The sequence below is a fragment of the Triturus cristatus genome, chromosome 6 (genome assembly GCF_964204655.1).
Source record: "Triturus cristatus chromosome 6, aTriCri1.1, whole genome shotgun sequence".
NCBI classification, from domain to species: domain Eukaryota; kingdom Metazoa; phylum Chordata; class Amphibia; order Caudata; family Salamandridae; genus Triturus; species Triturus cristatus.
Window position 1 is genome coordinate 760,527,454 of NC_140589.1, and position 13,727 is coordinate 760,541,180.

Sequence of the window (13,727 nt, forward strand, 5' to 3'; positions counted from 1 at the left end):
GTCATGGAATCATTTTACATGCATGTCTTCAGTGTGCTTTTGTCAGCTGCATTGACGTTGGCGCAGATAAAGCGATTTAAAACTGATTTTGTCCGCGTTTTAGAAGCTGCAATCCTTCTGAAATCACTGTTTGTGGGTTGCTTGAATTTGGTTGTTTTTTGCCGGGTGATCCAATGCTAAATCTCGCCTTTTGAGGGGTTCATCTTAATAGTTAACTAACTATGCACTTTCAGATGAATGTGTTCACCTGTGACACAGACCACTGTCTGGACTGCGGTGGTTCTTCTCCTGAACCGCTTGCATTGTCCGTGCCCCCACGCCCCTCCCCAGGTCCGGCAGGTTCTACTTCTTGTCCGCAGAGGGCCCCCGGCCCCCTCCAACCCCAGAGACAGGGAGGCTGCCTGTTGGAAGGCGGATCCCGGGGAGGTTGAGGAATACGTTCCCGACCACCCGGAGGCCCACCTTTCCCAGAGTTAGGCCGAGCAAGAGCGGGGAGGCCCTTCCTGGAAGGGTCTCGTACCTAGGATCGCACACGCTGCACTCACTCTCTTCGGATAGAGGGACACCACACAGGAGTTCTTTACAAGATAATAATCTTTATCGTTGGTTGTCAGGGATCTTTATGATCCGGAAGGCAGGTGCAGAATTAGTGCCACAAGCGGCAGCGATCTCGTGATGAAAGGTAAGGGGTAGCGGGACAGTCTTTGAATCAGTGTCTCTGCGGAGTATCCGGCGCCCAGCTCTCAATCCTCGAGCTGAGGGGATGTTTCTTCTTTCGGCGGTCTCCGCCGATTCTCTTGGAGGAGCGGGCCGCGAGTCACTCAGCAGGCACCGGAGGTTCGTAGTTCGGGGAGCCGCGACGGCGTCAGCAGGGCTCAGATGGTTCAGAGTTCGTGGAGCCGCGTCAGCGTCAGCAGGGCTCAGATGGTTCAGAGTTCGGGGAGCCGCGACAACGTCAGCATGGCTCAGATGGTTCAGAGTTCGGGGAGCCGCGACAGCGTCAGCAGGGCTCAGATGGTTCAGAGTTCGTGGAGCCGCGACAGCGTCAGCAGGGCTCAGATGGTTCAGAGTTCGGGGAGCCGCGACAGCGTCAGCAGGGCTCAGATGGTTCAGAGTTCTTCCGTTCGGGGAGCGATCGAGCCGCGACCAGGTCAGCAGGCTCTCGTCAGTCCAGGTCTTCTCTGCCTCCCGTCCCTTCAGCACCCTTGTTATACTTCCCCTCCTCTTTGAAGTCCGGAGTCCTCGCGGAGAGGGTTCTGGTGCCTGGGGGCGGTGTGTCAGGACTTCCTGTCGCTCGGCCCTTTGATCTGTTCAGGTGGGTCTGGGAGGGACTCCAGACACCCAGCAGGCGAGGCGGCCGCTCACCGGGGGCCTGGTGGTCGATCGAAACCTCCCTCGGGGAAGAGACCAGAGGTGTGACAGGGTCGGCGCCTCTCGGTCTGGTTTGGGGGGTTTCGCTCTCCCTCGGCTGGGCATGCGTGTAGGGGATCTGGCCGGCCCTCGGGATGTTGGTCCATTGGGGCCGGAAGTCTGTGACATCGAGGATCGGTGCGGTTGCAGGGTAGCTTGCTGGTCGGGAGGGCCCACGCCACGAGGCCGGTCTCACACGTGCCCCCCCCAGCTGAAAGGCGGGGAGAACTACCCATCCACTTGGGGGTTCTCCTCGCTGAAGCGGAAGAATCGGGACAGGCCGTCCGCGTTGGCGTGGTCCATCCCGGGGCGATGTTCCACAGTAAAATCCATCCCCTGGAGGGAGATGGACCAGCGTAGCAGCTTGGGGTTTTCCCCTCGCATCGGCATCAACCACCGCAAGGGTCGGTGATCGGTTTGTACTTGGAAGTGTGTTCCGAACAGGTAGGGCCGTAGCTTTTTGAGGGCCCAGACTACTGCGAAGGTCTCTCTTTCAATAGTGCTCCACCGCTGTTCTCGGGGCAGCAACCTTCGGCTGATGAAGGCTATGGGCTGATCTATGCCTTTGTCGTCGAACTGTGAGAGGACTGCCCCGATGCCGTGTTCCGAGGCGTCCGTCTGGACCACAAACTCCTGGGTGTAGTCGGGGGCTTTAAGCACTGGAGCCGTACACATAGCGGTTTTTAGGGCGTCGAATGCTTTCTGGCAGGGGGAGTCCATTGTACTTTCTTGGGGTGTCTTTTGGAGGTCAGCTCTGTGAGGGGGCCTGCGATGCTGCCATAGTTCTTAATAAACCTCCGGTAGTAACCGGTGAGGCCCAGGAAGGCCCGGACTTCCGTTTGGGTCTTGGGGGGTTCCCAGGACAAGATGGCGTCGATCTTTGGCTGGAGGGGGCGATACCCGGGATAGTCGCTTTCGGAACCAGGACTACCGGGCTGGCCCAGGGGCTGTCGGAGGGTTCAATCACCCCGAGGGCCAGCATCTTTGCTACCTCGGTCTGGATGCAGGTTCGGACCCGATCAGGGACCCGGTAGGCCCGGTGTCTCATGGGCGGGCTGTCGACGATGTTCACGTCGTGGACACACCAGTTGGTGACCCCAGGGGTTAGGGAGAAGAGGTCCGCGAACTGCCTTAGTAGCTGGCGGCAGTCGTCGGACTGTTGGGCTGTGAGGGCGGTTGATAATCTCACCCCCTCCACGGAACCATCGGTCTCCTTCGCCCCCAGGGGGTCTGGAAGGGGCTCGGTGTCTTCTTCGGCCCCATCGTCGGTGGCCAGGAGTAAACTCAACTCCGTCCTTACAAAGTGGGGTTTGAGGCGGTTCACGTGGAGAACCCGGAGGGGGTTCCGCGGGGACTGCACATCGATGTGTGGTAAATAATTTAATTACCGGGACTTAATTTGATACAGAAACATAATAAAATAGCTCAGTAAATAAGAGGCAGAATCCGTGGTATTAGAGGTTCGGAATGGGCTTTATTCCAATGGTCGATTATAATCGGTTGCTCCAAGTTCCATCACCACGAAGGTTCAGGAAGTGAAGTACATACATTATTGACAATCAATTACTTTTATACAATAGGCATTTACAGTGAAGCAAATACAAGAGGCGTAACAATTGATAGTATGGATAATATATTCGTGCGTAGCGAGAAATGGGCGTAACTGGGAGTGATTTAAAGAACGTCATCAGATGTGATGTCATAAGAGGGTGGTTCTATGAAAGAATTTCGCAATGTCAGCAGAAATACTTGGCAGAAATGCGCGCGCAGCAGCATGACGTGTAATTGACGTGCAACTAGGGGGTGAAGGGGACTCGACATTTAGCTCTACATGTGGCGACAGAAGTCTGGAGGGTCAAGTCAACCTAATCCCAAATCATATCTAACATCCCATGTTTAAAGAACTATGTTATCCAAAAGAGAGGTCTCTTCGAGTAGAATCTTATTCTATACTGACTATACTGACTGTTAGTGCGTGTACAAGCGTCTAAGTGTCTACACTGGATGCGAGGGCGGAAATCTTCCATAGCAATAGGGCTATGAATTACTTTCATAAAGACAGAGAAGCCGGGCCTTTGCTCGGTAGCTGGAAGAATGTTTACTTAAACTACTAGACAGGAATGCATCGGGCAGGGAGCGGAGTAGATAATTTCGAAGGTGAAATACAGTTTTTGGCAGGCAGCGGGCTGATGTCAGACTTCGTGAGCCGCGCAGGGAAATGAGACAAAGTTCATGGTTACAGATGCAGGCTCAAACTGGAGCTTTCAGAGGCAGAAGGCAAGAAGAGTTTGATGACAGAATCAGGGCCTACTTGCCTGGACTGTAAAATGGCATAAGTGAACCATATAAAGCCGGTGGCCTTTCATACTTAGGAATAGAATATCCGGCCTATTCATGGCGGATCTGACAGAGGACATGTTGACGGTGGACGCACATGTGTTTGCGTCTTCATAACTGGAACTGGAGGGAACATACATGTACTTGTGATTCATACATGGAACCGTTGGGGTCCAAGATAGGGGACATAACTGATCAGAAAAATCCATATTTCCACATTCCCTCCTTGTCCCCTACTTGCCCGTTAAGAGATATCAATCTTCATCAATCCATTGATCTGTTCATATAGCATCATTTGTTCTTCTTTCTTCTTCCGTGATGAATGAAATCCTGGTGGTGGAATACACGATGTGGCACACAGACCACAGATCGCTGGTCCACATTGTAGACATAGACAGCAACTGAATAGTATGAGAAGGCCAATACCTAGGAAAGATAGGACCTTCCATCCAAAGGTAGATAATACACTCCAAAACCAACCGGACCAAGTCCAGGTGCCTGGGTTCTGGTGTATCTGGCTTACAATCTTATGAAGGCGAGTTATGGCTTTATATACAGATGGCGAATTTTCTGGTATGAAAATGCAACAGCTTGATCCGATGACCCTACAAGCTCCGCCCCTATCGGCCAGGATGACGTCAAGGACAAGACGATTTTGAAGCACAACAATCCGCATAGCAGACTGCTCTTCTGTTAAATTGCCTAAGGCGGAAATAGTTTCGTTCACTACTGCTTCAAGGGTTCTAGTTAATCTACGTATCAGCTTACTATTAGTAACGGTACCTATATAGGGAAAGAGACCTTTATTGAAATCTGTGTATTTTTCCCATGCTGTTTCAGTGTAATCGACTATTGGGAGATCTCTCCTTACTCTATTATTTACTAAATGAGTGTTTCTGTGATAATCAGGAGGAGCTAGAAAAACAGGTGGCAAAAGGAATCCAATATAGCAAGTACCATCCCAATCTAGAGGTAAACGTACATATGCCGTCTGACCACATATGAAATAAGAATGGCGGGAAGCTCTAAATGTAGACTTGCCTTGATCACTAAATTCTACTACAGTGGTGCATTTACTATGACCCATATGTATGGAACCATTTTTTCTTACACATAGTTCACCCTTTACTGGAAATATTGACATAGCGGGCAAAATTGGAGTAGCTTCGGATTCGACATTTAGGATCATAAGATTAAGCGTAAAATTACCTAATCCATACACTTCATTTTCTAGATCAGTTCCTGTTCTCTGGGGAAGTCCCTCCTTGTTAGGGTAGCAGACCTTAAGCAAAACTAAGTTCAAATTTCCCCATACCCAGTTATTTTGATAAACTGCAGAATTCGAATCTAGAGAATTAATTAAACTAAACCATGCTCCACAGGAGCCGTTGTGTGTGAACGGGTATGGAAAGAGAGGTAGAATTCCTTTATAATTCTGATAGGGAGGGAGTCGGCCACATATCCAACAATTTGTAGCATTGCTAACCTGATGGGAATGATGTAACATACTGATAAACGTGTTATTGCGCAGCGCAAATCTATAAGACAACTCAAGCGGAGGTAATTCACTAAAAGAATGTTCAGTAGTAACATTGTAAACATGTCTAGAAATAGGATAATATATGTGCAACAATATACTTGTAGTAATTATTAAAAGACTTAAGAAGAACAAAATTAATAATGTCACTATGCAATGACTACGCAGTAATTTACAGTACGCCTGTCGTTTCAACATTTTTCGGGTGTTTTCTCTATTCAGGTCCAAGGGATACATGTCAGAGACAATTCAACCGCTTCACCTTGGAGAGGACTTAAACAATCAAATTGCTTGACTGATTGGACCTAAGTTTTAGTTTATACAGTTCGGATTTACTCTTTTCAACAAAAGGAAGTTTTGAGTCAATGGGTGAAGACACACAAGGTGTGGTATTCACATCTGATTGTAGTCCATGAAATTTCTTGATATGACTTGAATGAATCCAGCCTTTTCTGCCCTCGATCTTCACGGCTGTCCTTGTGGTGAGCAACACCAGCTGAGGCGACTTCCACCTAGGTTCCAGCTGAGTCTTTCGATCAAAGTTCCTCACGAGGACCAAGTCTCCCGGAACTACGTCATGGGGTTTCACCTCAGTGTTGTCAGGAAAAGCTGCAGCTACCTGTGAACGACCAGATTGTAGTGCAGACATCAAGGAAGCCAGATAATCTGTCAGCATATTACAGTCAATATCAGTTATTTTGCGTGGTATGGGCGTCCCCCACATATTTGGTGGTCTGCCGAAGATCACTTCATACGGGGATAGCCCTGTTCGAGAGTGTGCTACCATTCTTGTGTAAAAGAGTGCAACTGGTAATGCTACTACCCAGTCGACACCTTTCTCCCTGCATATTTTGGACAATCTAATTTTCAGGGTCTGATTATGTCTTTCTACGAGACCTGCTGCCTCGGGGTGTCGGACACAGTGGAACTTCCACTGATAGCCTAACAAAAGTGAAACGTGTTTCATTAATTCGGATGAGAACGGCTGGCCGTTATCTGAGTGAACAACACGTGGTAAACCGTATCGTGGGAAGAATTCTCGAACCAACTGTTTGGCAGTGGTCGGGGCAGTGTAATCTGAAACCGGGTATGCCTCCGTCCAACGGGAAAGAGCACAAACAACGACGAGAACATATTTGAATCCTCGACATCGTTCCATCTGGATATAATCCATCTGGAGGACTTCAAAAGGGTGATCAGGAGGATGAAATCCACCCTGTTCTACGGGAACGCTTTTTCCTGGGTTGAACTGGCAACAGATCATACAGGTACGAACTTTTTGTTTGGCTGCTGCTCGCAAATGTTTATTGAACCAAATGTGTTGAATGCTATCTAGCATAGCTTTTTCTCCTAGATGTGCTGGACTATGTATAGTGTTAATTATAACCTGGACCATTGAATCAGGAAGGAACCACACAGATTTTTCCTTCATCATCCATCCTTGATCCGTTTGAATCCCTCCTAATTCGGTCCATTTCTTTATTTCGTCTGGTGTAGCATGTGTCTGTATGTCAATTACGTCAAGAGTAGGATCTTTAACTGTCATACAATGTGTTGGCATCGGGACTATTGTCTTTGTCATGTCGGATGTTTGAGTTTGAGCAGTCTGTTTAGCTGTTCTGTCGGCTAGATCATTGCCTTGAGAAATGACATCAGTAACTTTCGTATGAGCTTTACATTTCATGATTGATATTGCAGTGGGTAGATGTATCGCATCTAATAAGGCATGAATGAGGGGTCCGTGCTGAATGTGGGCACCGTGGGAAGTTAAATAACCTCTCTCTCGCCACAGCACGCCGAAGTCATGTACAACTCCGAATACATAACGTGAATCAGTGTATATGTTGACTTTTTTATTTGCGGCTTGAATACAGGCTTGTGTCAGAGCGATGAGCTCTGCGGCTTGAGCTGACAAGGTATTTATGCGATTTGTTTCAATGACTTCAGTGTCTGTTGTGACTGCGTAAGCAGCCACTAACTCTCCTGTACTTGTTCTCATACATGAACCATCTACATACAACGTCAGGTCTGGGTCTGACAATGGGACATCGGTTAAGTCTTGTCTGGGTTTCGTTGTGATTGTAATGACTTCAATACAGTCATGGGCTAATGGGTCTGTTCCGATTACAGGTAAAAGTGTGGCAGGATTCAATGTGTTACAGCGTCTGATTTCTATATGTGGCTGAAACAATGTTAGCTCGTACCCTGTAAGTCGCGCTATAGTCAAGTGTTGTGTTTGCGTTCTATTTACAAGAACCTCTACTGCATGTGGTACTTGAACTGTCAATGGATGTCCTAACACTATGGCATCGCTTTGTCTGATTGCTAAAGCTGTCGCTGCCACTGATTTTAGGCATGCAGGCAAAGCCTGAGCTACGGGATCTAATGTACTAGAAAAATAAGCACATGGTTTGTGTGCTCCTGCTTGTTCCTGTGTGAGTACTGACAAGGCAGTACCTTCGCGTTCTGTAACAAAGAGTGTAAACTGTTTACTATAACATGGCGTTGCTAAGACAGGTGCTTGACATAAAGCTTTCTTTAAGCTTTCAAAAGCTTGTGTATGTTCCTGAGTCCAAGGGAGAACAGTCGATGTGGCTGCCTCCTGTGTTGTCAACTGAATGAGTGGTTTTGCTAGAAATGCATACTGAGGGATCCACTGCCTACAATATGAAGTGAGGCCTATGAAAGCCCGCACCTCCTTTTGCGTCTTGGGTATTGGCATGTTAGCTATTAACTGAATGCGGTCGGGTGTAAGCTGCCTTCCCTCCTTGGACAGCGAGTGTCCAAGATAAACAACTCGCTGGACACAGAATTGCAGCTTAGAAGGGGACACCTTGTGACCCTTTTCGGCTAGAAATTGTAAAACTGTCAGTGAGGCTTTCTCACATTCGTGTTCGCTTCTAGCGGTGATCAGCAGATCATCGACATATTGAAGCAAGGCAGTGTTAACTGGCATGTGGATACTGTCGAGTTCTCGTTTCAGTGCTTGGCTATAGATGCTGGGACTTTCTGTAAATCCTTGAGGTGCGCGTGAGAATTTAAAGCTACGTCCATTTAAACTAAATCCGAACAAATATTGGCTTTCCGGATCTATTGGGACGCTGAAAAAGGCATTCTTGAGATCAATTACAGTAAAGAATGTTGCTTCGGAATCAATAGCTGTCAGTAATGACGAGATATCTGGGACCACAGGGAATTGTGGCACAATGCATTTGTTCAATTCGCGCAGATCAATAACCAATCGATATACTGGCGGGGCCTTCGGATCTGTTCGTTTAAGAATCGGAATTATCGGCGAATTACATACATTGGAGTCTGTTTCCACAACTACTCCTTGGGCAATGAGTTCGTCAATGATTTGCAGTAAAGCCACTACAGCATCTGGTGGTAACTTGTATTGTCGCATTCGTGGTAGTACCACTCCTGCCTTTAGTGTGACTCGATATGGTGTAATGTTCATGCAACCAACATCTGTAGGGCCTTGTGCCCATAGATGTGTAGGTAAAGTCTGCAGTCGGGGATCCATGTCTCTAGACACATAGTGACCTTTAAAATCACGTAAAAACAATCTTACTCCTTCCGGAGAACAACATATTATAGCTCCTAGAGCTTTCAGTGTTTTTATTCCTAACAAATTTTCTGGACATGATTTAGTAAGCAATAAATCTGTAGTTCGGGTCAAAGGTCCTATCGTAAGTGGAAGAGGTTGTGACACTTCATTAACAATAGGTTTTCCTGAAAAACCAAGGGAAATATTCTGTGAGCCTGAGAGGGGTGCCCCTGGAACTTCACTACGTTTGATGGTTGTTCGACTTGCCCCTGTATCGAGTAAAAATTTTCTGTCTTGGCCTAATAATTCACTATGTACATAAGGTCCTTCTTGGTCTACTGGGATCTCGATAAGGGGTAAGTCAACTTCCCTCTCTAGGCTGGTTCATGCGTATCGCTGATAATCAGGATAGTCTTACTGTGCGGTCTGGTACAGCTGTCGTGTCGTGGTTTGTGTGGCAGCAACAGGCAGCGCTGGTGCAGCTGGCACAAATTGTATAGACTGTGGTGGAGCTGGCATGGACTGTGCATGCTGCGGGGCTCCTTGTTCATTCGGATCCTGTCTAGGTGGCCGTGGTCTTTCTTTTGTATTACCTATGGCGATATTATGTTTCAAAACTGGACAATCATGTACGTAATGACCTGGCTTTTTACAATAGTTGCATGTCCCTTTTACAGGTCCTGTTGAATCACTGGAATGTGTCGTACCCTTTTTATGTCCTTCAGCTGGAACTGTCTGGGAAACTAGCATTTTCATTTTCGTGTCTTTCATGCGTCTATGTTCATGTTCTTGTTCCTCTCTAATTCTATTGTGATGGTATTGTAACATTTGTAACATTTGTGATGGAGTGTTACCTTGCCATGTACTCTCGAATTTTAATACTCTATTCTTCACTTGAGGCAAGGCATTTTCTACTAATTTGGTCACAAACAGATGTGGGTATGATTCGCTACTTGCTTTTATGCCACTATTTATACCGAAACATTTTTCAAATCGGGCATAGTAATCACTAGTGTCTTCATCTTGCTTCTGTTTACAGGCTGAAATTGTACCCCAATCTTCCTTTTTCGTAGTTAATAAACGTGGCAGTACCTGTACTAGTAAACCTGGTAGTGCTTTAGTTTTATCCCCCAGCCCTGCTCCTGCAGTTCGGGCCTTTTCTTCTGCTTCTAATGCTGACCAGTCTATCTTTTGGTCTCCTACCTCCCACTCTTTTTCCCTGAGTTTTTCATAAATGCCAGCAGGCATTAATACCTTTAATATTGTCATAATGTCGGGATAGGTATACTCTCCCATGAGTAACATGTCTTTAATTTCTCGGTGAAAACCCGCTGGGTCTTTGTCATGACTGGGTACCACTTTCTTCATTTCTAACAATTCTATTTTCGATATGGGCGTATATACGAATACACGTTTGAACTCATTGTCCTCGCCCTTTATTGGGTGTACTTCTCGTAAGGGATTCTGTCTGTCCATGTAATACGTTGTTCTTTCCTTGATGGGCGATGAGACATGTTCTGAACATACAAAAAGAATGTACTGTTTTCTTGATTCTAGTATTTCTTTAATTAATTTAGTACCTGAACCTCTCCATCTATTCATGAGCAATTCAGTCAATATGTCAGGTAAGGGACCAGGGTCCGAATGCTGACTCTGATATAGTATAAGGAGTTGTTGAATCATATAAATCCCAGCTAAACGCTGCTCATCTGGGGTGAGATTCAAAAATGTGCGTGCTACTGTATCATCACTGTACTTTCCGGGACTGTCAACCCAATGGACAGCTGACCTGGCTAATTCTTGTTCATCCATAGAATCGAGAAAATGATAACCCCTTCGTTCTCGGAGTAATTTGTCAGCTGCTTGGAATGAATGCTCGTTAGACCTTATATTAATTATAGGTGTTTGGAAATTCCTGTTATTATCTGGACATATCGGACGTATCGGGCCAATAAGACATCTATTACTATTACAAGATCTTCCTCTACCTACATAAGCTATGGTGTCTGACTGTCCTGTGGACAGTCCTGATCCTTCTTCCTCGTTTTGTTCGAACTGGTCTACCGCTAATCTTTCTTCGTGTAGGCGTTCTATTTCTTTACGGATCTTTCGGCACATGGCTATTATACAATTTTGCTTATCATGTCTTCCTTCTGATATATTCTGGCTCCATCTGGTAAGAATTTGCATTGCTTCCGGATCTACCCCCGGTCGGTCTTGATTTCTGATCACACAATTTATGAGGAAACGTAACAGTTCCCCCTGTATCTCCACTTTCTGGTATTCCATAGCTCTGTTAATACATTCAGAATCTCGCCCTGTTTGAACAAAATGGTATATATTATCTAGATGCGCAGTCATTCCTGGTAACTTCCCTAAATACACCGCGGCTCGTCTGATGCGTAATGATGCCATGATCATTTCGTCCTCTTTGCCGGGCACAGGGTCATATCTACAATCTACAAGAAGTTCCTTAAGCGTACGGGCATTTATGAGTTTGGGGGTACGTGAATGTGCTGACTCTTGAAAGGTAAGTTTATTTATTCTGGGTGGCGTAGAAAAAATGTTGCTAGCACCTCCCGTAGCCCCATCTGGGGTATCGGGCGTGAAAGGATTCGTTGAACGCGATACAGCAACTATAGGTGTGGACACTGCTACAGAAGTAGCTGCAGGAACAGATGTAGAAACAGATGTGCTTGCCGGAACTTGTGTCAGGACTTGTTGCTGTAGAGGTACAGATACTGGATCTTGGCGTTGAACCTCCCTGGCAGGCGGCCTATGTGGGGCGGAATTTGCATACTCGGGAGCTGCGTCATCTAAATATGAGGAAAGAAAAACGTCTTCTGCGGTTCTAGGATGCCCCTTAGGATGTACCTTTATTGGAAACCATGGGGGTGGCAAGTCTTTTGGTATCTCTGGAGTAGCCTTAGGTAATCCTTCGGCCAGAAGGGGATACATACCATTCATAAGGGCATTTCTTTGTCTGTCTATTTGTTCTGATTTCACTCTTGTACCTTCTTCAATTAATAGGTTTTCTCGGACTTTATTTGAATTCTCTCTATTTCTCTCTTCCTGTCGGAGGGCTTTTTCTGTACGTCTATGAGATTCTTTACGCCATAACTCAACGGCGTCTTTCTGTGACTGTCTGACTTTCCTTTTCCATAACTCTTCCTCTACTTTCATGATGCACTCTGCATCCCAGGTTCCCGCTGTGGGCCACCTCTGACTTTCTGGTAATTCCTTGGTGTAGTCTACCCATAAATCAAGAAATAATATAGCGTCTAAGCCATGTTTATGATACATGAAGTACCCTGGAGTGTCCCTAGGAGGAATAGGAACGGCTTCTTCGAGTACCCCTTTTCTTGTTGTGATCTGTCTTAATTTCGAAAAGAGCGGCATATTGAAAACTGATCTGATACTTGATTTTGAACAAACTAAATACAGTAAACACGATGATGAACAGTCATTCATACCACAATATGCAGAACGTACTTAAAACATTTAACATTTAACATTTACCTGAACAATCAATAATGATGACGGTCTAAGGAAAACTTAATCACTAAACATAATACTCGACATTAACTGAATCATTCTGAATTTATACACTTGATATACTAGATATACTGCTAAACAGTACAGATACACTGCTGAAACAGTGCAGACCGGATTTGTGTACCCAAGCCCGTCTTGACCGGCACAACCTATGTGCACGTCAGAATGCCTCCCCAGTAATGGTACTCACCGGGTAGCTCGGAAACGGAAGGCCTCAGAAACTGAACTGAACTTGAACCGGACTGGACTCGACTCGAACACTTCGGAAACTGGACTCGACTCAGGACTTCGGGAACTGGTGGGCCTCTGTATACCTCGGATCTTGCTCTCTCAGCTAGGCTCTGGTCGGGATACTTCGCACTTCTCACCGCCTCGTCTGGGTGTTGATCGCAGCCTCAGTCGCCCCCGCTCGACCGGAGGGAGATACAGGAAATCCTGCTGGTACGCGTAATTGTCCGTCCAGCTGTGGCAGGAGACCGGGCCTGCAACTCACCGCCGGCGCGTGAGATGAGAAAGTGTCCCTGTTCGGGCGCCATTCATGTGGTAAATAATTTAATTACCGGGACTTAATTTGATACAGAAACATAATAAAATAGCTCAGTAAATAAGAGGCAGAATCCGTGGTATTAGAGGTTCGGAATGGGCTTTATTCCAATGGTCGATTATAATCGGTTGCTCCAAGTTCCATCACCACGAAGGTTCAGGAAGTGAAGTACATACATTATTGACAATCAATTACTTTTATACAATAGGCATTTACAGTGAAGCAAATACAAGAGGCGTAACAATTGATAGTATGGATAATATATTCGTGCGTAGCGAGAAATGGGCGTAACTGGGAGTGATTTAAAGAACGTCATCAGATGTGATGTCATAAGAGGGTGGTTCTATGAAAGAATTTCGCAATGTCAGCAGAAATACTTGGCAGAAATGCGCGCGCAGCAGCATGACGTGTAATTGACGTGCAACTAGGGGGTGAAGGGGACTCGACATTTAGCTCTACATGTGGCGACAGAAGTCTGGAGGGTCAAGTCAACCTAATCCCAAATCATATCTAACATCCCATGTTTAAAGAACTATGTTATCCAAAAGAGAGGTCTCTTCGAGTAGAATCTTATTCTATACTGACTATACTGACTGTTAGTGCGTGTACAAGCGTCTAAGTGTCTACACTGGATGCGAGGGCGGAAATCTTCCATAGCAATAGGGCTATGAATTACTTTCATAAAGACAGAGAAGCCGGGCCTTTGCTCGGTAGCTGGAAGAATGTTTACTTAAACTACTAGACAGGAATGCATCGGGCAGGGAGCGGAGTAGATAATTTCGAAGGTGAAATAC

The 13,727-nt window shown here is 46.2% G+C and overlaps 1 protein-coding gene across 2 annotated transcripts in view; it reads left to right on the forward strand.

The window, feature by feature from the left end:
* MCM9 (minichromosome maintenance 9 homologous recombination repair factor) overlaps positions 1-13,727 on the forward strand; it is a 325,876-nt gene that overhangs the window by 27,575 nt on the left and 284,574 nt on the right. The window lies entirely within an intron of this gene.